Source organism: Canis lupus, chromosome 15 (genome assembly GCF_048164855.1).
Source record: "Canis lupus baileyi chromosome 15, mCanLup2.hap1, whole genome shotgun sequence".
NCBI lineage: Eukaryota > Metazoa > Chordata > Mammalia > Carnivora > Canidae > Canis > Canis lupus.
The window spans coordinates 57,758,260-57,782,306 of record NC_132852.1 but is presented as its reverse complement, the minus strand read 5'-3'; the positions used below and the strand labels follow the sequence as shown (position 1 = coordinate 57,782,306).

The 24,047-nt window shown below is 36.5% G+C and overlaps 1 protein-coding gene and 1 long non-coding RNA gene across 2 annotated transcripts in view; one reads left to right on the top strand and one right to left on the bottom strand.

Moving 5' to 3' along the window:
• The window catches only part of CNTNAP2 (contactin associated protein 2), a 1,976,111-nt gene that overhangs the window by 1,754,998 nt on the left and 197,066 nt on the right, over nt 1-24,047 (bottom strand). The window lies entirely within an intron of this gene.
• The window catches only part of LOC140604471 (uncharacterized), a 54,150-nt gene that overhangs the window by 5,966 nt on the left and 24,137 nt on the right, over nt 1-24,047 (top strand). Inside the window, exon 2 of the long non-coding RNA XR_012007335.1 lies at nt 8,916-8,996. This is a non-coding gene — a long non-coding RNA (uncharacterized lncRNA). The remainder of the gene's footprint in view (nt 1-8,915; nt 8,997-24,047) is intronic.

Here is a 24,047-nt window from a genome sequence, read left to right as displayed (position 1 = left end):
AGAGAGAGAGAGAGAAGCAGAGACACAGGCAGAGGGAGAAGCAGGCTCCATACAGGGAGCCCAACGCAGGACTTGATCCTGGGTCTCCAGGATCACGCCCTGGGCTGAAGGCAGCACTAAACCACTGGGCCACTGGGGCTGTGTAGTCCTTGAACTTCTGCAAGGAGCCTGTCCTCATAAATCCCTCATGTCTAATCCTTGTTTATTTACTAGACAAATATTTATGTAACACTTACATGCACCATACACTATTCTAAGGATTATAAAACACTAACTGGTTCAATTCCTCAAAAACCTGAGGAAGGCGCTATTATCATCACTATATTACAAATGAAGACAAACAAAAGTTTAAATGACTATCCTAAGATCACACAACCAGTAAGTGAGGCAGCCAAGGTTCTAAATCAAGCAGTCTTATCATATTCAACAAATAACCTAATTTTTTTTTTATTGCTATCGTAACTCCATTACAGCGCTATGTCATTAAGGGCGTTCTTCATCCCAAGTGTGTGTTTGTTCTCAAATTTGTGATCAAAATCCCGTTAGATTCGATATTCTTTGGATGGCAATCTTAGGGCAATGATCTAAGCAATATGCTTAGATACTCATCAAGTGCAAATACTCATCAAGTCTCTGCTTGGAAACCTGTTTGTTGATGTCCCATTGGCCAAAGCATATAACATAGCCAAGTCCAGAGTCATTGTGGAATGGGAACATATGTATAAGATGGATGGATGGCAGGAAATAGAATGCACTTAATTTTTTTTTCTTTGATATTATAAATTCTTGTGTATAAATATGTTAAGAAAAAAGCAAACGCAGAAAAATTCTGGTACTGTTTGCCACCATGAGAGACATAGGCGAAATAATGGAAAATGCAAAACAACTACCTGAAATGTTCTTTAGAAAATATTTTTATATGTTTAACACAGCAGGAATTTTTTTGTAATGGTTAACTTATAAGAGCAATTGTCATGATAGTTAACCTTTTTACAAAATCTTTGGTAACTTGGCCAAGAATAGCAAAGAGACAAAACTAGAGACACTTTCAATGGTAATTTTGTTCATCTTCCCTTCTCTAGAGAAGATGACATAAATTACTTTGAGCAAAAACAAAACAAAACAAAACCAAAAAGCTACTCCACCAAGTTGTGAAATTCTTATTTAACAAATCTTCATTTAACTCACTTTTATTTCAGCCCTACAAAGGAATATGAAATATAACACTTTTACTAATACTTTGAAATGCTCAAATAAAAAGCACTACTAAACAGTAATTAAATGCACTGCATCATTACCTTTTATGGTAGCTATAGGCAATTTGAGTGTATTTTTTGCAGTATACAGGGACATGCACAGTTAAAAAGCAAAATCATTATAAGACTGGTCCCAACATTTTCTAAGCAGAAATTTAATATTTTTTATTCTCATTCAAGAAGTCAGCATTCTCAGAAAACACATTAAGTTCAACACATTCAGCTGTTTTTAAGTTACCTGAAAAGAGAAAATAATGCACTTTCTTGTTCTAGAAAAAAGAATTGTAGAAAGCCTGTACATAATTTAAAACAGCTTACATTTATAACTTCAGGCTCTCTAAGTGTTGATTATTCAGTAGGAAACAAATGCTTAGCTAAATTTGAAAGCTACAAAAAAAAAAAAAGAGAGAGAGAGAGAGAGAGAGACTGTTATGAAAGTGTTTCCCCTCTTACAAGGCTAGCTCTGCTTTGTATTTTTGAAATGTATGCAAAAATCTCAAGAGGTGACCCAAATTATTGTCCCAAGTATTTACAAAAGGATCTCAAATGATCCTTAGAAGATTTTATCATTAATCTACATGACAAACAGAGTTGAAGGCGGCAGAGAGGCCTCTTTGGTGAAGATATAGCACCCACAAAAAGACCAGCATTGGTATTGGTTCTTTTTCAAATGCAGCAGTGAAAATGGAGGCCACTTTTCCACTCTCTTCTTGCAATTCAAAATGATCAGCTTTGATTTTGCTGAAACCCACTGGTGAGTCTGAGAATGGGAAAGAGAAGTTGCTATCAGAAGTTGCTACCCTAAGATCACAAAGTAAAGTATTTTTAGGGTCTCATCTCTAATTGAAGATGAACGCTCTATTTTCTCAAGATTAACCTCTCAATTTTATTTCTGGAATTAGAATTTAACCTCAAGTGCATCCTGAGGGCACCTATAGGGCAAGAATACAAATTAGATGTCCAAGGTCTGGCCCCCATTTTCCTCACTAAGAGCCGCCCTCCCATAGCTGAACCAAATTGGCCTTTTTTTTTTTTTCCCCCAAATTGGCCTCTTAAGCACTCATATCAAATACCCAGTTGATTGGTCCAAGTTATGATGAAGCCCTCCTCCCAAGCAACTGCCTCCTACTCATCACTGAAAGGACATCCCCAGGGGAGAGTCATAGGAACTCGAAGTTGGATGAGCTCATTAGGCAGGAAATTTCCAGGTTCAGGGTAGTGAGAGCAGAGTTTAAGAGAGGGATGTAGAGGCACAATTTCAGTGCTCAGCACCATGTAAGTAATGTCAATAACTGCTGTTATTGACAGAAGAGTCAGAGAGAGTCAGAGCAGATCCTATGAAGAGCAGGGCTCATGTCAGTGTCTCTGGTCATTGGATCTAAACACAGTGATGCTTCTTCATCTATTGCAGATTCATTCTCCTTAGACTTCCATCTAATATATAGCAGAATAGTTCAGAGGCCCATTTGGATGACAGTAATAGATATGTAATAGATACAGGGCTACTTCATCTAATTGTTTTCTCTCTAAAACAATTACTTTTGAAACATTTACATATATGTTTTTTTTTTCTCTGAACAAAATTCATTCCTTCATCACCATATTTGAATCTTGTATTCCATGTCATCTGGCTGAGTGATACTTTACAAATGACATTAAACACAATTATACATTTACATAATTGTTTGTGATATCTCTGTGGTCATAAATCAATAGTTAAGAGCCTCGAGTCACATTGCCTTGGTTTAAATACTGGTTTCGTGATGTACAGTTGGTTGATCTTAGCAGAGTTATATACCATATCAGTGTCTCCATTTCCTCACTTGTAAGATAAAGATAGCATTATCCACTTCAAAGGATCCTTTTAAAGATAAAATAAGTTAGATATGTAAAACACTTGGAACACTTTCAAGTAAAAAGCAGGTACTTGGTAGTAGATGTTGTTTATTGATATCGTCATTACCATCACCATCATCACAATAAAACAGCAGTTATTAACATTACTTGGAAATTAGAATTAGTTGGAGGTGCTTTTAAAAAGGCAGCATCTCAAACCAAACTTGGGGAGTATGATCCAACCATCAGTAATTTGTAGTCTCATAACCAAGAGTATTTCTTTCAGTTTTATTATTTTTTCAGTTTCATGACACTGCCCTATGAAATAGCCCTGCGTCTATTACATATCTATTACGGTCATCCAAATGGGCCTCTGAACTATTCTACTATACATATCTACTAAGTACTTTTTCTCTATACCCAGAGCTGAGACTAGGATGTAGGAACAAGTAGCAGAAGTAAGATACATGACCTTATAGTGGGAAAGGTGAACAGTTCACAAAAATAAAGGATGATCAAATACAGATAAGTATCATGAAACTCCCATTGAGAAAATCCATAGTATGATGACATACATAAAGGATGACTGTAAATAAGGTAGGGGGTTCTTTAAAACACGATGCTCAAAGAAGGCCTCCTGGTAGCTTCTCATCACCTGGTAGCTTGTTAGAACTGCAGAATCTTGGACCTCATCCCAGGCCTAATCAGAATCTGCATTTTATGTTACCCATAATCCAACTTGAACAATTATCAACTCGTGGCAAATGTTTCTTTTATGGCCCTAGCTCTAATTATTTTGAAGCAAATCTTAGACATCATATAAATATATCTATAAATATTTTAGTATATGTCATTAAAGATAAAGACTTTTCTCCTAGGCTTTTAATTTGAGCAACAGAGTAGACAGAGATACTATTTACCAGGATAGAGGAAATGGAGAGAAGATGATGAGGGGCAGGGGAGGGTTGTGGAGAGTAGGCAGGAAATTATTAGGAGAGAAGACGAGAGCTGTCCTTTGGACACAGTACGTTTCAGACTCCTATTTGGCAATCCCATGGAACTGAGTATCAGGTATGCAGCCAGACATATGATCCAGAACATTGGGGAGCCATTGGGGGCGGGGACATACACTTGGGAGTCATCAACGTGGAGGTGGTGTTTCAAGTTATGGGACGGATTTGAAAGAGAAAGTAAATAGAGAGAGAGAGGAAAAAAAAAAAAAGGAAGAAGAAGCCTAGTCCCAGGTACTTGGCATGCCAATGAAGTAAGGAAGAAAGAACAGAACTCTGATGGGGCCAAGCCATTGAGACCAGTCAAAAATGAGCAGTGTTGGGTCATGGGTCTGAGACAAGAGAATGTTCTGAAGAGAAAACACTCCATGATATCAAATGATCCAAAGTAAGATACATGGGTGCACGTTACTGTCTGTTAGTCTGGGCAACTGGTAACACTAATAAAAGAGCTTTATGGGGAAAGGCCATAAACTGAAGTGGAAAGGATATTAGCTCAGACAGAAAGCCAGGCAGTTTCCCCTCAGAGTTTCATTACTCTCTGGATGTGTCTGATTAGTCATGTCGTGTGAGGAAAATACCAAAGTTTTAAGATTATTTCCTTTTTTAGTTTTAGAAATTATTTCCTTTTTTTCGTAAGCTAGACAACAAAAGAAAAGCGAGTGTGGCTGGAATGAGGGGAAAATAAAAACACTCAATATTAAATAATTCTTGTAAGACATTTTTCAAGTCAGAGCAAAAAAGAAAGTGTATGGGGTCAAGAGTTATGTTTTTAACGGTTTCTTCTTTGTTTGGTTGCCTTTATTGTATGGGTGAGAGGTCAATATACCATGTTGATTCCTGAAGGGAATAGTTATGCAGGGGAGGGATGAGTAATGCAGGTACAGAACAGGAGTAAAGGGAGGATTACTGCAATTGGGTAAGGGATATGAAGCACAATTATGGAATGGGACCGAAAAGTAGCACCCCACAACTTTTTTTTCTTTACTGTGTCTACAGGGAAAAGAAAACGATTATGAAAACTTTTTCTGCCTTTGGCTCAGGTCATGATCCTGGGGTCTTGGGATACAGTCCAGCATCGGGCTCCCTGCAGGGAGCCTGCTTCTCACTTTGCCTACGTCCCTCCCTCTCTCTGTGTGTCTCTCATGAGTAAATAAATAAAATCTTTAAAAAGTAATAAAGTTCAACTCGTCAACCAGGTTGTAGGACTTCTCCAAAATCCATCTGTTTCGGTGAAGGCAAAATGAAGGTGAAGAGCTGGGTTAAGTCCATGGAGGTACTCCAGGCAGGTACAGTGGTGGAGGGAGGGGCAATGTAGGGACGATGTGTGTGAGAATGAATAAGAGGAGTTTATACAAATCTCACCAAGGGACTTCAATGTCTTGCCTTGGGTCCCAAATGAAGTAAAATAAAATCTAGATCTACACACTCAAATAAGTTTAAGTGAATGGACTCTTGTGGGGGAAAAAAAATCATTGTTTGGTTTTCTTTCTAAGAGCAATCAGAGTTCCTCATGAAGACATGCCAAAAGCCTAAGAAATTTTGTCAGAGAACATATAAACTGTACTAATAACCGATGAACGTTTGGACAATAGGAACTGTTAGCTTTTTTTATACATACAGCTTTTCTTTGGTCCTCCATCTGCGAACTGTAAGACTAATTCAATGCAGACTCCCACTGCAGGAACGTGATTCACGCCACATACAGCAAAGGACACCCGCTAATCCCTGCTCCCACCAGGCTGAGCCTGGCACCGAGTGTGCAGTCTGGCTTAGAAGAAGGTTGCCTGTGGTTGTATGGATGAGGCTGCTCTGGTCTCCCCAGGTCTCTGCAGATGGCACAGAGGTTTATTCCATGTGGAGTCCACACCCCTACAACACGAGTGCCGATGCCTCAGAGCAAAAGCTAAAGGATTTCCTTTGAACAGGGAAAGTAAGCCAACGGTTGAGATAATTTTCACAAGACAGTCTGGAAATAGAGAAGCAGTAAACTAATACATGTATTACTTTAAAAAGTAAAATGAGAGAAATGGAATTGCTTTAGGAAATTTATTATTTATTTTTTAATTTTTTTTTGTTTTTGTTTTTGTTTTTTTTTGTTTGTTTGTTTTGCTAGTGTATTAATGTGAACAAAGACGATGTGTGTTTCTTTTCGGGCTCCTATCAGCAGAACTGATGATAATATCTGAAATGACTTTTGACATACGTTTCCTGGAACAGGCACTTTCAAGCTATCAGATCAGCATAAATATCTGATAACAAGACTTTGAAAGATGTAAAATAAATTCTGGAGTTGAACATTCACATTCAATCGTATATCTCATTTACAATGTTGTAATATTGTTGAAAAGACCCTTAAAATAAACCCAAACCACAAATCTTAGCTGCTTTTAATACATATGAATGGTATGGCTCACAAGTAGATTTCAAAATATGCCCGTTTGATCATTTTTATATGCTTTGGGAAAAAGTAAAGCACATTACTTAATTTCCCACATCTCTAATGAGGAGCCCAGCATATTTGCTTTTATTGTACAGCATCAGTTAAAAAGGTTCAGGTCACATCAGCTACACATTTTCCAACTACATCAAAGGCCTCATACTAAGGACTTGCTTTTCCCTTAAATCCTTCCTTGCAGCTAAAGTAAATTTTTAATGATAATGCATCTTCTTATGACCATCTTTCTTGTCATTCCATTCTCTTAAGTCTTTAATGTGTTCGTGTATAAGGATAATCTGATCATTATCCTTATCTATATCTTTAACTTTATCTGATAACATTATCTGATAACATTATCCTTAACTTTTTAGTGTGTTCCTGTATAAGGATAATCTGATCATTTAGCAACAAGCAGACACAGCAGATTTAGTGAAGAGACATTATATGCTTTTCCTATTGAAATTGCTAATATTTATGAATTAAGTTCTGATAAAATCTATGCAGTGCAGAAATATTTTAAATTTGGAGGCTATTTACCATTTATGGTTTCAGATATTTCTAGTTAACTCCCTATTTAAACTTCAAACTTCTAAAGTAGATTTTATTTTTTTTCATAGTTGTACAAAAGCTTTAAATCAAATTTGATTAAAAACATAAACAAAAGCAAATCCTAGTTCTTTTACCTCTCTTCGATCTTTCTGTTCTGCTCCCCCAGAAGCAACCACTCCAACTCTTTTGTGTTCCTCTTTCTTGGTTTACATTCCTTTCTTAATGAAGTACATCCTCAGATAAGCAAACTATGTAATTAAGGAAAATCTTGTACCACTGAAAACACAATTTATTCTCACATCTATTCGATAAGGTGATTGAAAATGATTTTCCCTCAAAGTTTTAAAAATTTTGTTCTACTCGCTCCGATTTTCAGATTGGTGATTCTGATGCAATCCCAGATTATTTACATGGGACTTTTTTCCTTTTTTTAATTTCTGAAAGCTTCTTTCAAATTTAAGAAGGCTCTACTCTCAGCATAGAGCCCAACATGAGGCTTGAACTCATGACTCTGAGATCAAGACCTGAGCTGAGATCAAGAGTCAGACACTTAACCAAGGGAGCCACCCGGGTGCCCGTCTGAAAGGTGTTTTGGGTCTTCTCTTTACTTCCTAGTCATGGGAAATTTCTCAATGATGTTTTATGTTTTTAATTTTTTAAAAAAGATTTTATCTATGTATTCATGAGAGACACAGAGAGAGAGAGGCAGAGACACAGGCAGAGGGAGAAGCAGGCTCCCTGTAAGAAGCCAGATGCAGGACTTGATCCCAGGACCCCGGGATCATGCCCTGAGCCAAAGGCAGATGGTCAACCATTGAGCCACCCAGGTGTCCCACGAGCCACTCTGGGGTCCCCTTAATTATGTTTTAAAACAGACTCTTTTTTTTAATTTTTATTTATTTATGATAGTCACAGAGAGAGAGAGAGAGAGGCAGAGACACAGGCAGAGGGAGAAGCAGGCTCCATGCACCGGGAGCCCGACGTGGGATTCGATCCTGGGTCTCCAGGATCGCGCCCTGGGCCAAAGGCAGGCGCCAAACCGCTGCGCCACCCAGGGATCCCTAATTATGTTTTAAAACTAAAGACACATCTTTCAAGTCTGAGTATTTTCTTTATTATACGTTTTATAATTCTTCACCACCATTATTTTCTTTTCCTTAAATTATCGCTTAGATTTTGGACTTTTTGGCTTAATACTTCAAGTCTTTTCTTCATACCATCCATGTCTATCTTTTTGATTGATTTTATGGAAGATTGCTACACCGTTTCTTTCTAGCATATCTTTGATGTTTATATTCATGAATTTTGCATATAACACAACCAATATCCCATATCATCATAATACAACACCACATTACCTCTTGAAGGATAAACTTGGTTTCTTTGATGCTTGATCTTCCTGCGTAAATTGTATACGTATGTGTGTATGCTTAATTCCTTTTGTTTTTGTGTTTATAGTTTCTGCATCTCATTTTATGTCCAAGGGTTTCTTCAAATGCATAAGGATATATGGGAATCTGTTTCTGGTTTAGGGTGAACAGTAAATAGCTAAATAAAAGTTCTGATACACAAGTGGGTCCTGTTGTCTTTATGGTTTCACTGTTGTGTCATCAGTTCACTAGTTATATTTTTGTGGAAGATCCCTAAATGTCTGTAGTGAAATGTCTTTTCTCCAGGGTGGATCTAATTTTCCGTGAATATAGTCCATGTTTCTGAGGTAGAATGGAGTGAGCAATCTTACCCTTCAACGTGCTGCTTTTCTTCATATTTTTATTTTCTTCTGAATGTCTCACCTTCATCTTTACCTTATGACTCTCTCTCTAGAGCTCATCACATGGTTTCTGCAGATCATATGTGACCTGTCTCAGAGACAGCTGGAAGAAGAGTAGGCACCCACTCGGCCAGGTTTGTAATGATAATCTAGGAGTCTATTGACTCCTATGCAATGCGGGGGAAAAAAGTCTTGTCTCACCACAACCAACAAATTACCTTATTTCTGGTGCCTCCTATCCCATAGCCTTTTTCAAATGATCTCTTACACTTATCTGTATGGGGGAAAGTCTAAGATTGGGCCACCACTTTCACCTATTCTGAGTCTTCAAGTCTAGAGTTACAGCTTTCTTCTAGGTTTATCTAGGCTGCAGTCTATATTTCTGTTTTTTATTCCCCTCTTAATTTAGGGTGACTGTTGGGGAAAATAAAAATGATTTTACTCTGTTGAAACTAAAAATTGGATTTAGATACTTTTAAAACATGTGGTGATTTTTTATTTGTTCATGTAAGTAAAGAAATGGTAATGAAAATGACTAAATAAATTAGTAGATAGAAGTAGATAAACCTTATAAAATTTGTATCCAAAGCTTTCAAGTGTTATGTTATCTGGTTTTGATTTGTTTCCTTTTTGTTTGTTTCCGTATCAATGTTTGACAATCTGCTATTCTATAGCCACTATAATATGTAGTAAAACCAACCCATGTCATGGCTGAGAAGGAAGAAGGAAACTATGAAATATCATATATATCAATGATATATGATATAGATCAATCATACACATGGCTTTCTACTCATTACTTACTCAGGGTAAACATATGGTCAATTTAAAATGGGCATTGAGACCATTGAAAATGGACCTTGACAAGTGCTTCTTAATAGAGATGGTTTTCAAAATCTGTTCTTTGTAATCATTCTGTCTTTAATCACCCTCTCCATTGGTTGTGTAAATATAGGTCTTCTTTTGAATTGCTTTTATTTCTCCCTGACTTCTCTAATTAGGGCAATAACAAATTAAAACATTTTTATATATGCAAAATTTTGTTTCAAAGAAGTTATAAAAGAATTAGTAATGACATATATAATACTGCAAAATAACTAACATAACACAATTTAAAAAGAATAGATATTTGAGTTTATGTATATAAAACATTTTATATACATTTCAACATTGTTTTTAGACACAGTAGCAAAAGCATTCCTATGAAAAGTCCACTATCACCACTATTATTACATATTTTGCTATAGATAGTAAATGGTGCCTACATGCAAAATGATAAAACAGCAGATGCACACAGAAAATAGCAGAAGCAGAATTATATAATTATAATGATAATTATAGTATGATCACCTACTCAGAAAATTCAAGACAAGTAGACATCATCATTACATCTTATGAGAGAGTTCAGTACAGTGCTCAGTATAAAATTAAAATTTCAGAAATTGTTAGCTATCATACACAAATTATATTCAGTACTGCAATATAGTTAAGGAAAAATACTGTTTATAAGAGAGCTATCCAGTTTTAAAAATCTACATGAAATGTATGAGATTTCTGTAAAAATACTTTAAAACTTTACATATAAAAAGTACATATAAAAAAGTCTTGAAAAAATGGACAAAAGTCCATTTTGGATAAGAGTCAATACGATAAAGTAACATTTGTCAAATTATTCTATAGACTTATACTTTCCCATACAAATATTGGACAGTTTTATTGTTTGTCTCACTTTTTTTTTTAATTTGTGGCAAATTTAAAAATTTATGACATTAAAATTCACATGGATAATTTAAAATTTAAAAAAGAAAAAGATTTAAAATTGGTAACTAGCTCTACTTAATATTTAAGCACATGTTAAGACTGTATTACTTCACAGTTTAGAGCTGTCTGAATAGACAAATAGACAAATAGAGATGATGTAAAATAGAAAGTCCTAAAGTATGGTAAAATGCATAAATATTTACCTAATGAATAGTAATGATGACACTTAAAATCATCAAGAGAAAATGAGTTTCTCAATACATGGTTTTATGTAACTAGACGGCGTCTAGACGAAAAATTACAACAAAACAAAATAAAAGCAGAGTTAGAGCTATCACTTCTTACTCCAGAATAAATCCAAGATCTAACAAAGATTTAGACATAACAATGAATAAAAATACATAAAAGTCTTCATTTAGGAAAAGCTTTTCTAAGCCTCACCACAAAACTGGAGACTGAAAAAAACCAATGCTGATGAAAAGAATAAATATTAGCAATCTGTGTATGTCAAAACGTTGCAAACAAAAGTCAAAGATAAACAGCACATTGTGATAGATGTGATGTATTCAAAATCTCCTCTCTTTACAAAAAAGGGACTTCAAAATCAGTAAAACAAACAAAATAACCCTCAATAAAGAAAATAAGTAAAAAAAAAAAAAAAAGAAAATAAGTAAACAAGTCTATAGATTAAAAAATGGAAGTGGCTTTTACACCTATTGCCCTATGTTCCACTATGCTCCTATGAAGATAAATTATAATTTAAAACATAATATTGTTTTTCAGCGTTCAGAAGGGTAAACATAAAAAAGTTCCCTTCAGTTAGAATGTGTAGAAACACAATCTCGATTGATTTTGTGCATTCATTAATCTATGAAGGTATCATAAAATTTTAGGAGGGATTATTTTGGGGATTTGGGATTGCTCAAAAATATTTCTACATAAATTAATGGCAATTGCTTCTTATGAAAAGTTTCATAGGAATGCTCTGATTTCAGATAGCAGAGAAAACCTGTATTTCTCTTTCTGGCTGTTTGATGTTTGACCAAGTGCCTACATAGCCCATTAAAATAGACACATACACACACACACACACACACACACACACACCACATATACACACATTAAAAATAATGCTGGTAAAGGAAAATGATCCAAAGGGAAAGTACAGTATGGAAAGTTTGCTAAGATTGAGATTGATTCAGAAAATTCATGAAAATTTATTCTATGAAGTCGGTATATTTGCAAGACGTGAGACACAAATATGCCTGAAACGTGATAAGGGCATGGCCATTTGTGGCCATCGGTGATGACTGGATTTAAAAACAATTTCTGAAAGAAACACAACTATTTGTGATACTGAAACCTTTCATTTGAAGTAGGTGGTATGTAACAGACCTAACAATACCCTTACATTGCAAAGTGAAACAACTTACAGAAAGCTCTCTTTTGATATAATCTAACTTTACATATTATATCTTTATCATTCCAAACTTTATCATTGCAAACTTTAATTTAGAGAATTAAAAGACATATTTTATAGGGGACTACTAGGATGGGTTTCAGGCTACCTGGCTGGATAGCTTAATCCAGTAGTACAATTTAGGATGTCTAGTAGTTTGAAAGAATGGCTTATCATTCAGATAAGCATCCATAGGTATTATTTTTCAAACTGATGAATTGAGCAGCAGTGAACTGGATATTATACCCCCTGACAATTACGTGGAATATAGCAATTCTGTGTTCTAGGTAAATGGGGAGCTGCACAAATCAGCAAAACTAAGGATAAGAGAATGATTTGTTTGTGAAAACTGAAGCGTCACTAGGACATTTATCTCAATGAAAGGCAATGCCATCTCATATTTGTATCAGGCAAGGTCCATGCAGTTTGTAAAGCTTTCTAACAGAAATGGGCTTTATTTATTTATTTTATTTTATTGGAGCAGCAACTTTGAGTAGCAGAGGAAGCTATTATTATGGATGAAGAAACCGATTTAGTGTGATTTAGTCAATATCAAAGAAATAAGTAAATGGCACAGCCAGCTCTAAATGCTAGACTTTGACACCATATGTGGGTTCTTTCCTCATATCTAATTCACTGACCTTATAATACATACTCTCTGCACACACACCCCATCCCTGGGATATATTATTTGTATTTTTTCCTACTTTATTTTTATTTATTTCTATTTATTTTTATTTTTTCCTACTTTAAATCTGACTAATTCACTCATGCTTTCTAGGATTTTTTTTTCCCCTTGGACACAGAGTTATGGTAGGTCTGGGGCATGGGGTCAAGTGAGAACATATACATACACATGTATGCACACACATGAGCACAATCACATGTAAAAATAGAGTCTATACGACTACAGATGAGGGAAAGAAAATGACTGGAGATGAAGAAGAGAAAACTGGGGCACTTGGGTGGCCCAGTCGTTTAAGTGTCTGACTCTTGATTTCTGCTCAGGTCATGATCTCAGGGTCATGAGATCAAGCCCTGCATCAGGCTCATCACTCAGCAGGGAGTCTGCTTAAGGACTATCTCTCTCCCTCTGTCCTTCCCCCCATGCACTCTCTCTCAAATGGATAAATCTTTTTTTTTAAAAAGAAGAGAAAATGACATCAACTATAAAGGCATACCTGAGAACACAAAGCAAGAGAGAATTCAGAGAAGAAATGGGATTTATAGCCTTAAGGAAGAAGAGACCTTTCTTACTCATCATATTACAGAAAAGAAGGTGGGAGGAAGTGGTTAGTAGGGGACTTTGGCCTGTAGGTCCCTATTCTGCTCTCTTTATTCATTTTTTAAAGATTTTATTTATTAATTTGAGATACAGAGAGAGAGCACACCCAGGGGGCAGAGGAAGAAGCAGGCTCCCTACATAGCAGCCTGATGCAGGGTTCCATCCCAGGACCCCAGGATCACAAACCGAGCCGAACGCAGACGCCTAACCGGCTGAGCCACCCAGTCGCCCCTATTCTGCCCTCTTTAGGGCCAGGGCCAAGCCAATATTTAGATTATACTGAATAGTAAGCTTATGACAAATACACTTTATTTCATCATACGATGATGTTGAAATAATCACTTTTATGTACTTATATGTATTATATATAAATTTTTATTAGTACTAAGAAGGAACATGTAATCAAAATGTCTTAAAGTTTTAATGAATTTCTGAGAGGGCAATGGAGCCATGTATAAAATAGACTGAGAGGTATACATACCTTAGTGATGGAACCATTTGATACAATGAAATAAAGTTAAAATGTCTAAAAGGACCATGCAAACTGCTTAGCCTCTACAGATAGGAATAGTTTTATCGTGGACATGCAGGTGCTTGCTTCATTCCCACTAGTTAGTTGCAAGCTTCCTAAGAGTGAAAACTTTCTTTTCCATCTCTCTGTCTTCCACAGACACTAATTCATCTACGATCAGTGTCATGTACAGCCTTTTAAGGTCTTACATTGAGACTTTTTTGGTATATCAATATACCGAAGCCTTACATGTTTGTTTTCTGAATCAAACACACAGGAGTGAAATGTGTATCTGCATTGGCTCTGCACTTAGAAATTAAGTGACTAGATTACTTAACCTAAAATTGGTTTAATAATAATTATCCATGGCATTGTCACAAAGACTAAGCATATAGCACAATGTGTGATACGTAACAAAGTTGCCGTAAATGTGAGCAACAGCCACTAGTAGTTATCTCCAATCGATCTCCTTGGCTGAAGGAAGAAATCATGCACTCTCCTTCAAAACACTGGCAGACATGAGAACCTTCTGGTAGTTTTTACTTGGGTCTCGTACAATGCTATAGTTTAACTGATAGTTTTTAAAGTGGGTCTCTCTAACTATTTCATATGCTTTAATTAACTATAGTCTATACTATAACTATATAACTATAGTCTATAGTTATAGACTATAACTATAGTCTTCCAAGGAATTAGGAAAGCTTATGTCCAGTTTAGTTTCATGATTAGACCTGTCCACATCTGTCTAACAATGGAGGAGGGGGGTTTCCTATGAATTTTATGTTATTCTCCAAAAGTAGATCTGAGCTTCAAGACTCCAGATCCCTGTGAAGTACAAATCCTCTTTTAGAAAAAATATGTATATTGGCTCCAAATTGCTTTTCACAATTCTTACATTCAGTACATGACTGAAATAAAGATCAATTCAGACTCTAGTTTCTTTGCAGATAAATAAATGATGGACGATATCTCTAAGACAGGTGGAGCTTTTGATGGATGGACAAGCTGAATACATAAACACACATGAAAGGCCAATTTTGAGCACACATCCCAAATCCCTTTGGTCTTCTCGGGCCCATCATCTGATGTCAAAAATTCCTTTTGTGGAGAAATTTTCTTTGAGGTTTTAATGGTACCTATAGGTTTGCTTCCCGTTATTGTTGTCTAAATGGTAATGTGATATAAGCTTCCTTTCCTGTAGATTCAAAGCAACTGACTTATCTTGTCCAGATATATGGTCTTTCTAGTTACTAGTAACTTAACCTTGTCAGAAAAAATATTATCAGAAATACATTACAAAAATCTAAATGAATTCATTATTCTCGTATTTATAAAAAGTTATATTGATACTATGGATAAAAAAATATTTTAGGAAAAATTCTCAGCTCTAGCTGTGCAGGTGTCTCAGTCAGTTACAAGCCCAACTCTTTTTTTTTTAAGATTTTAATTTATTTATTCATAGAGACACAGAGAGAGAGAGAGAGAGAGAGAGAGAGAGAGAGGCAGAGACACAGGCAGAGGGAGAAGCAGGCTCCATGCAGGGAGCCTGACGTGGGACTCGATCCCGGGCCTCCAGGATCACACCCCAGGCTGCAGGCGGTGCTAAACCGCTGCACCACAGGGGCTGCCCAGAGCCCAACTCTTGATTTCAGCTCAGATCATGATTTAAGGGTTGTGAGATCAAGTCCAACATCAGACAAATACAGAGGAAGACAAATCATATGTGGAATTTAAGAAACAAGACAGATAAACACAGGGCAAGAGGGAGAGAGGGAGGCAAACCATAAGAGACTACAGAGAACAAACTGAGGGTTGCTAGAAGGGAGGTGGGTAGAGGGATGTGCTAAATGAGTGATGGGGATTAAGGAAGGCACTTGTGATGAGCACTGGGTATTATATATGTGATGAATCACTAAGTCCTACTCCCAAAACCAATATTACACTATACCTTAATTAACTAGAATTAAAATTAAAACTTGATAGACAACAACAAAAAAGAGTCTGCTTTTTTGTCTTTGTCTCTTTGCTTGCTTTGTTTCTAAAATTCTACATAAGAGTGAAATCATACAGCATGTTGTCTTTTTCTGACAAAATTTATTTCACTTAGCACCACACTCTCTAGGGCCGTGTTGTTGTAAATGGCAAGGTTTCATTTTTCTTAGGTCATATGATCACTTTAGATAATAAAACATAACTACTCATGTTACCATATTATATTTCATATTAGAGCTCATCTTCAAGAGTTAGGTAAATTCCCAGATCTTCAACAACCCAAAACATTTATCTTATAGAAATACAAACCCAGACAACTAGTTGAAAAACATGGAAATAAAACTGTGTGTGAACGGTTTAACAAAGTAAGATTTATTTTGGCACATGGATGTAAAACATAAAGATATATATACCTTCTCTTTATGTTTTTGTAGATAGAAATTTAATTCTTCTGGTGTCTTAGCCTAGGCCATGTACTTCATTTATTTGGGAAAGCCATCCTAGGGAGTCTGTGTGAGGAATGAGGGAATGAAAGTGGAAAAAAAGACCAAGATAAGGTGTATTAGCAAGTTAGTTGCCATTTTGAGGGACAGGTGTGTGATCTTGTGGGACATTCAGAGTCTTTTTAGAGAGATACACAGTCTGCAGGATCTGTATTGAGATGCTGTGGGGTTGCACCTGTGGGTCTGTTTGCTGTCCATGTGGACATCATGGGCTAGAGTAAAAGATAAGCTTTTTAAGTGGTGCATAAGATAGTTGGGAAGAAAAACAATCTCTAGGATGCTATGTTTATTTAAGTAGACTAAAATTATACAGTGAATAATAAGATTGAGTGGAAAACATATAACTTCCTTGCAATATGAAATTTAAAAATCCTCTTAGCATTTTATAATAAGAGCTTATAAGTGTGAAAACCATTCTATTAGAAAAAAAATTTAAAAATTGGAAATGTATTTTTGTTAGGACACCTGGGTGGCTCAGTGGTTGAGCATCTGCCTTTGGCTCAGGTTGTGATCCCAGGATCCTGGGATCGAGTCCTGTATCATGTTCCCTGCGGGGAGCCTGTTTCTTCTCCCTCTGCCTATGTCTCTGCCTCTCTCTGTGTGTCTCTCATGAATAAATAAATATTTTTTAAAAGAAATTTCTTTCTGTTATACAGAAAAAAAATTAACAAACACATATACAGCCTTTGAAAAATTGCCACTAATTTTGATCAGATTTGTTAAATGAAAAATTGTTGAACATCCTCTTTAAATTGCTTCTGTAGTGCACATGTGAACAAAAAAAGCAGAACATTGTCTTTCATGAAATTTTTTCTTACATAATCAGGCTGTGTCTAATCATCTTGGCATCCTGATTAAAAAGTTAATCAGGCACTTGGAAAATTCTTTTTTAAAACTAATTGTATATACATGGAGTTCTCATTAGGAAAATTTATATGAGTGATATGAAAAGTCCTTTGACTTATTTTTTTCCTCTCTTGAAAAACAATATCTGATTCTTATGATTTTAATCTTTACAGTCTCCACCCCAAATTCCACTAAGTTATCAGTGAATAAAGCTCATGATAAGCAGTCACATATTTTTACTTTAAAATGCCTCCTGCCTCTAAAGCAGGAGAATTAGGTAAAGTGGAAGAGCACTGAGCCCTGTCAGCAAACAGGTGCATACACTTGGAAAGGCTGGTTTAGCTCTCTGAGTCTCACCACTCACTTACTAGTGAATTTACTAAATTTACTAAGTAAATTTCTGGCTCTAGAATCAGAATTTGGAGCCATGCTGATTGCCTTCAGATCTTTAGCTCTAGCAAGTAGTGGATTTGTTGATATGAGGCAAATCACTTAACTCCTGTGAATCTCAGTTCTATCAGCAGTTAATTAAAAAAAATAAAATAATTTTCTGCGAATTTCGTGAATTAACTGAAATAACATATGGAAAGCATTTAGCATAGAGGGGGGCCCATTATAAACATTATTAAATATTTTTCATTATCACCATTTGCAGAGCAAGAACCCACTGCCCTAAGTTCTGTACCCTTGAACACATCTTTTCTCTCGCCTGGTAAATAAGGGAAGTCCCTCCTCCAGCAAACACTGAACCTCCCACTTCTTCCCCGAATCCTCTCTTGCTTTGGCTCCTCAAAGAAACATATACATCGATATTGTTTTCTCTCCTGCATGCTTAAAGACTCCCTTTTCTCTTATCAGCAGATCCATATGCTCAGTTGCTCTTTCTTTAACAAATGTGCGTGTTGCGGGGGAAGGGAGGTGGTTCCCCATGACCCAATCTCTCTCTCCAGCTACTCCTCTTCTATCATCACAGAATTCTTTTTTTTTTATTAATTTTTTTTTAATTTATGATAGACACACACACAGAGAGAGAGAGAGAGAGAGGCAGAGACATAGGCAGAGGGAGAAGCAGGCTCCATGCACCGGGAGCCCGACGTGGGATTTGATCCCAGGTCTCCAGGATCGCGCCCCGGGCCAAAGGCAGGCGCTAAACCGCTGCGCCACCCAGGGATCCCTCATCACAGAATTCTAAATAGCTGTCCACGTATTCTATCTTGACTTTATCTCTTCACTCTTACTCTCATCTATCAGCCTTATTTATTTATTTATTTATTTATTTATTTATTTATTTATTTATTTATTTTAAGACTTCATGAGAACTTCTCTTTCATGGTCACCAATGATTTCCATGACATAATCCAGCACGGACGCCTAACTCACTTCCCCACCGCATGAAGCAGACAGAACTAACCCCCATTTCATCTCAGGACAGTCTCCTTAGTTCCCTATCACTTCTCCATCAACAGTGTCCTCCTATTACGGGCTCACTGATTTTCAGTGTCCTCCTCTGATCATTTTGTCTTTCTACTCAGTGCTCACTGCTGGGGATCACACCGGGTTCAGTCCTGGGTCTTCTCCCAAAACTTAGTCCCTAAAATATCTCATCTATTCTTGTGAATTGAAGCACTATTTAATGCACAACTTATAGAAGTTGGCAGATGTAGCTGGCTAACTAGAAAACAGGTAGTTACTAGTTAGGGCAGATGCTGCTCAGGGTTAAACTCTAGTTCTGCAACGTACTTGCTACACAACTCTGGATGTCATGAAACCACTCCAGGCCTTACTTTAATTCTGTTTCATGGGGTTATTAGAAATATTCCATGGAAGGATGACTTCTTATTGTTCTCATACAATGTTTCATGGTTGCATAGCTATGATTGCCACCGCCCTTTCCCTACACTAATTATTTTCTACCTTGAACTCTTCTGTTTATTTTCTTCATGTCATCTATCACAATTGAATGATCATGGTTTTGTTTTTGTTCTCTCTGTTAGAGTTTACTGTTCAAGAAGGCAGGAATTCTATCTTTCCCTTCACTCCGTAGGGTCTTAGACTTCCTAGGCACTAAAAACCACTTGGGCAATAATGAACAACTCAAGATAGAGGAAGGTCATTTTTACCTCAGTATAAAGTAAAACTTTCTAGTAGCTGGACTTAGTGAAAAAGCATCTTCTAACACTGAGAGTATTCAAATGGCATTAAAAATCCATGAGGAAAGGATGCTAGAGTGAAAAATATTCTGCATCTTTATTTCTTTTTTAAAAGACCTTATTTATTTATTTGATGAAGAGAGAACACAAGCTGAGGGAGCAGCAGAGGGAGAGGGAAAAGCGGCTCCCCCACTGAGCAGAGAGCCCCATGTGGGGCTCGATCTCCAGGATCCTGGGATCATGACCTGAGCCTAAGGCAGATGCTTAACCGACTGAGCCACCCAGGCACCCAACTGCATCTTTATTTCTATATTTTAACAGTGAAGAAAAGGATGAATACCATTTTGTAACATTTTGGGTAATACCACATTCCTCAATGTTTCTAAATAATGATCGAAGGTTCCACCTGAATGATACAAGTCAAATCTCTTGTTCTTATGCTTACAAACCTTTAAACATTTTAAATATTCTAAATATCCTGTTCCATGTCCTTATATTTACTTATGGACTTGTCAAGCTTTCATTAAAGGCATTTATAGCTCCTGATAATCTAATCATGACTATCATATGACACATTTGGGAAAGTCTAGCCTGCCCATCAGAAAGAATCTAATTTTCCATGTAAAAATGGATCTTGTCCTACAGAGAACCATTGGGAGTAATCTACTCTCTAACAGATAGCAAGTAAACCATTTGAGGCAAATTCAGTCTTCTTAGAGCAGCAGGGTACCGGTTAGTAATTTACCTCCTCTGGGGCATTAATTGGTACCCTAGAGCCTTGGAAGAGTTAATTTACCTCATATAGTGAACACTTAAATCCTAGAGAAGTATGCTTAGTTTAGCTCACAACAAAGCTAGATTAAGACAGAAATTACAAGTAGCTTAAATAATATGTTAAAACACATATTCAGGTGGAAAAAATGTAGTTAAGATGTCATTTTTTTTTTCTTCTACAGATATTTCAGGAGTTTCTAGCTCTTAAGCTCAGTACCTTCCTTCTTTGCTTAAAAGAAAAAAGTTCTGCTGCACAATATTGACACATTTGCTATTAACAGAGGACATTGACTCATTTTCATAGATTACAGTGTTGTATGGTAATTTCCAATAAATACTCTTTCTGTGGAATTCCATTAAAATCAAAGAAGAAAGAATAATGAATGCATATGGCAAGTGTGAGGTGTCCTGAGGTGCCTTGATATCACACATTGCCATGAATGGATGAATCACTATTTCACTTCAGTGACTAGGGCAACAAGTCCTACTCTAGAGTCTACGGATTTGTTATCCACCAATGTCCTTGAAAGTGAAAATCAACTTGAGAATATCTATTAATGTCATTATATACTATTATTCCAGTGGAAAACACCTGTGGCTTTCAAACTTTTTTTAAAGCTACAGAAAACCAGTGGAACCACTCTGATTGGAATTTGGAGGGTCTAAGACCCACCCACCTGAACCTGAGGCAATCATCCAAGATTAATTAGACTGAGGAGAACCTTTCAGAATGGAAGGTCCTTTGGGCCAATGGAGTTTTTAAACTCTTAGAATAACATCAGATTAAGTTGTTTTCCAAATTTAGAAAAATGTGGTCACTCTGTTTTCTAAATCATCCTATCACTTGGATTTCCCACATAGCATTCTGGATTAGTACTATTATGTGCACATATTTCACAAATAATCTTTCAACAGGGGTCTGGATCTGGTGCATATTTATGTCACCTGTGTCATTTTTACACAGTAGTAGCAGGTACTCAATAAACACGAATTAATTACTTAAAGTCTTAGTCTCTTTCCCCCTTGTCAGATGCAGAACCGATATTATGAAATGGTTATAATGTCCTTCACGAAAGTCAAATTCACCCAGCTGAAAGCTGAAGCAAGAGAAGGCGTTGGCTGTCAATGAAGCAGAGGAAGGGTACTTCTGTCAAGGGAGACAGGCCCTACAAAGGCTTAATACAGGGAAGAAAAGAGAGAATTCAAGCATTTTCAAGTAGGTGAGAATGGCTGGAGCTTAGATTATGTCAGGGAAAGAAATGTGGACACGCAGCCTACAGAAGTTAACCCAACTCTACTATGGAGCTGCCTTTTGTTTCATGTGAAGAGTCTGGCATTTTATCCTAAGATAATTTGGAACTGTTAAGCTAGGAGAGATCTTTTCAGATTTGTAAATCAAAGAGATCAGACTGTAGTCCTTTTTTTTCTGGATGCGAGGGGAAGAGTCAGTGAGTTTGTTTCTGAGTCATCACAATTTATACCACTGCTGTACTATTTCAAATGCTCACGCGTGTGCATGTGCAAGTGCAAAAATGTATATAGATTTATATAGAATATCTCTTACAGAGTCATTTGGAAGACTTATATGTCATTATAACAAAATTGATGTTTACATGTTATTTATCAGACTCCGTGATAATTTCAGAATATTTTAACAAAAGAAATATGGGGCTGTTAATGGAGACATTATGTTTTTGTTTTTTTCTTATAATCCTACAAGAAACATAGATAAAATGCTATAGCTGTATTAACATTCAATTTTGTGGCAACTGTGATTAGTCATAGCAATTGACTACTGGACAAGACTTTGCTCGAAGGTGTTTGTTCATCAGAATTCTCTGTGGTTACAAAATAATTCAGGAGTCAGAATTACAGCACTTTTGAGTTGGAAAGACCTTAGGGATCATGGAACCTTATCTCACTTCCATAGATGAGATGACCGAGGTCTCAGCAATGGAAGTAAGTTGTTCACAGTCTTCATATTTTTGAGTACAGATAAGAAAGCCTTAAAAACCTTGAGAGATTTCCCTTAACTGCCCATCATCACCACCTGAAACAATCCACCTACCACCTCCTGGTGTCTCTGTGCCTAGCCCTGTGCCCACCCTCACACATTCAATTCTGCAAATCCCTGTTCTCTCTAAACTATGGGGTCCTTCCTCTGATCCTAGAATTCTGCACGTAATATAATCAGAATAAATGGGACCACAGGTTCCTTCTACTATAGTCTTTTTTAATTGAGATTAACCACAACAGCAGATAAATAATAGCAGCTGCTTCCCAGACAAGATTCAGGGACTCACAGCCCCTACTGGCACCGTCTTATAGAGGTGATGTACAAAGTACCTGATTTTCCTCATGTGAGGAAAAATCATCACATACCACACTGGCCCCAAAGCGCGGGGAGAGAGGAGGGTAAACTACCGTCTTCCTTTCACTCATTTGTAGAGTCCATTTCTTAACCCATAATCACTTCCAGTTTGGTGTTAAATTTAGAATTCAGCTGAAACATCATTATTTTAGGTTGTCTTTTTTTTTTTTTTTTTTTTTTGAGGTGAGGGGAGTCTAAAAAAAGACCATTCTTTTAAGGGTAGTAACAATCTCTAGAATAATGAATTCTAATCACCAATCTTTAGCTTGCTGTTATTAAAACACTTTATACACATTAATACTATCTTTCCCCAACCTTCATAATCCAGCTGTAATGATTTCTTTTGATCTTTCTTTCATTAGACTTCATAGGTCTGTACCCATCGATATTATTCTTTTTCCCAGACTGAGCCTGAGCATCTGATCTTTAGTCAAACGGTGTTCTAAAGAACTCAGTTTTGCTTACATTCAACAAGATGTTATAATGACCTACATCATTGCAGTTGTTTTTGCAAGACAGGAAGCTGTGCTTGATGAGCTGAGGGGAAACATGGCAGAAAATTTTCTGTGCAGAAGATGCAACCATAAGCAGTGACCTGGAGAAATGTCACAGCGGACTCCCAAGTTGTCATGGTTAGGTACATTGGCAGTAAAATGTTTTTGTTTTTGTTTTTAAGTGTTTGTGTGTGTGTGTGCATGTGTGTGCGTGTGTGTGCATATATGTATGTGTTTGAAGGGAGGAAAAGAGGCTTGACAAGATCTGGCAAAGCTGAAAATCCATAGGTATCAATGTTCCACATGAAACATTGAGTTCAGTCCCACATATGAACTCTATAGAGAACCTCTAATCATGCAGTTGGGATGAGATCAATGAAATACTAAAAAGAAATTGGCATATTTACCCATTTTGCATAATTTTCTATCTTAATTATTTAATCCTTCTTTTCACAAATTAGAGGTCGAAGAATATACTTTATATGGACTTTCATTAGTTCGTTGCTTTATAGGCAGCTAGTATTGAAGTTATGCAAACACCTAAAAATAAAACAATGTCCTTCAACTCCTTAATTCATAGTTTCTAAATTCACGGTTATAATTATTTTTTGAATAATCTGGCACTAGATATATTTAATGTATTTTTTTATGACCTTGCTCATTCGGGTCTCACATTCATTTCCTCTATCTTATACTTTCTTATTTTCACGTGAATGTTTTGGAGACAGAATGTTCCTCTCATCAGAGCTGAGATCAGGAAGTGAGCGCCTCTTCACATCCCAAATAAAGAGGGAGGTACCAGGAGGCCAGCTATGTCTGGTGAAACCTTGTGGCCATTAATTACCAAGCAATGGGAAGATGAGATAGAGAGATAGGATTTCAGGACTCTGTCAGCCCCAGGTTAGAGGTTGGTAACCAGCATTTTATCAGTTAGATGTCAAGAACTTGCATTCTAAATACATAGACTATTAGAATTATAAACTCAAGGTATAATCCCAGAATCTCCTGTGGAAGGTTTTCAAACAAGAATGTAGATTTT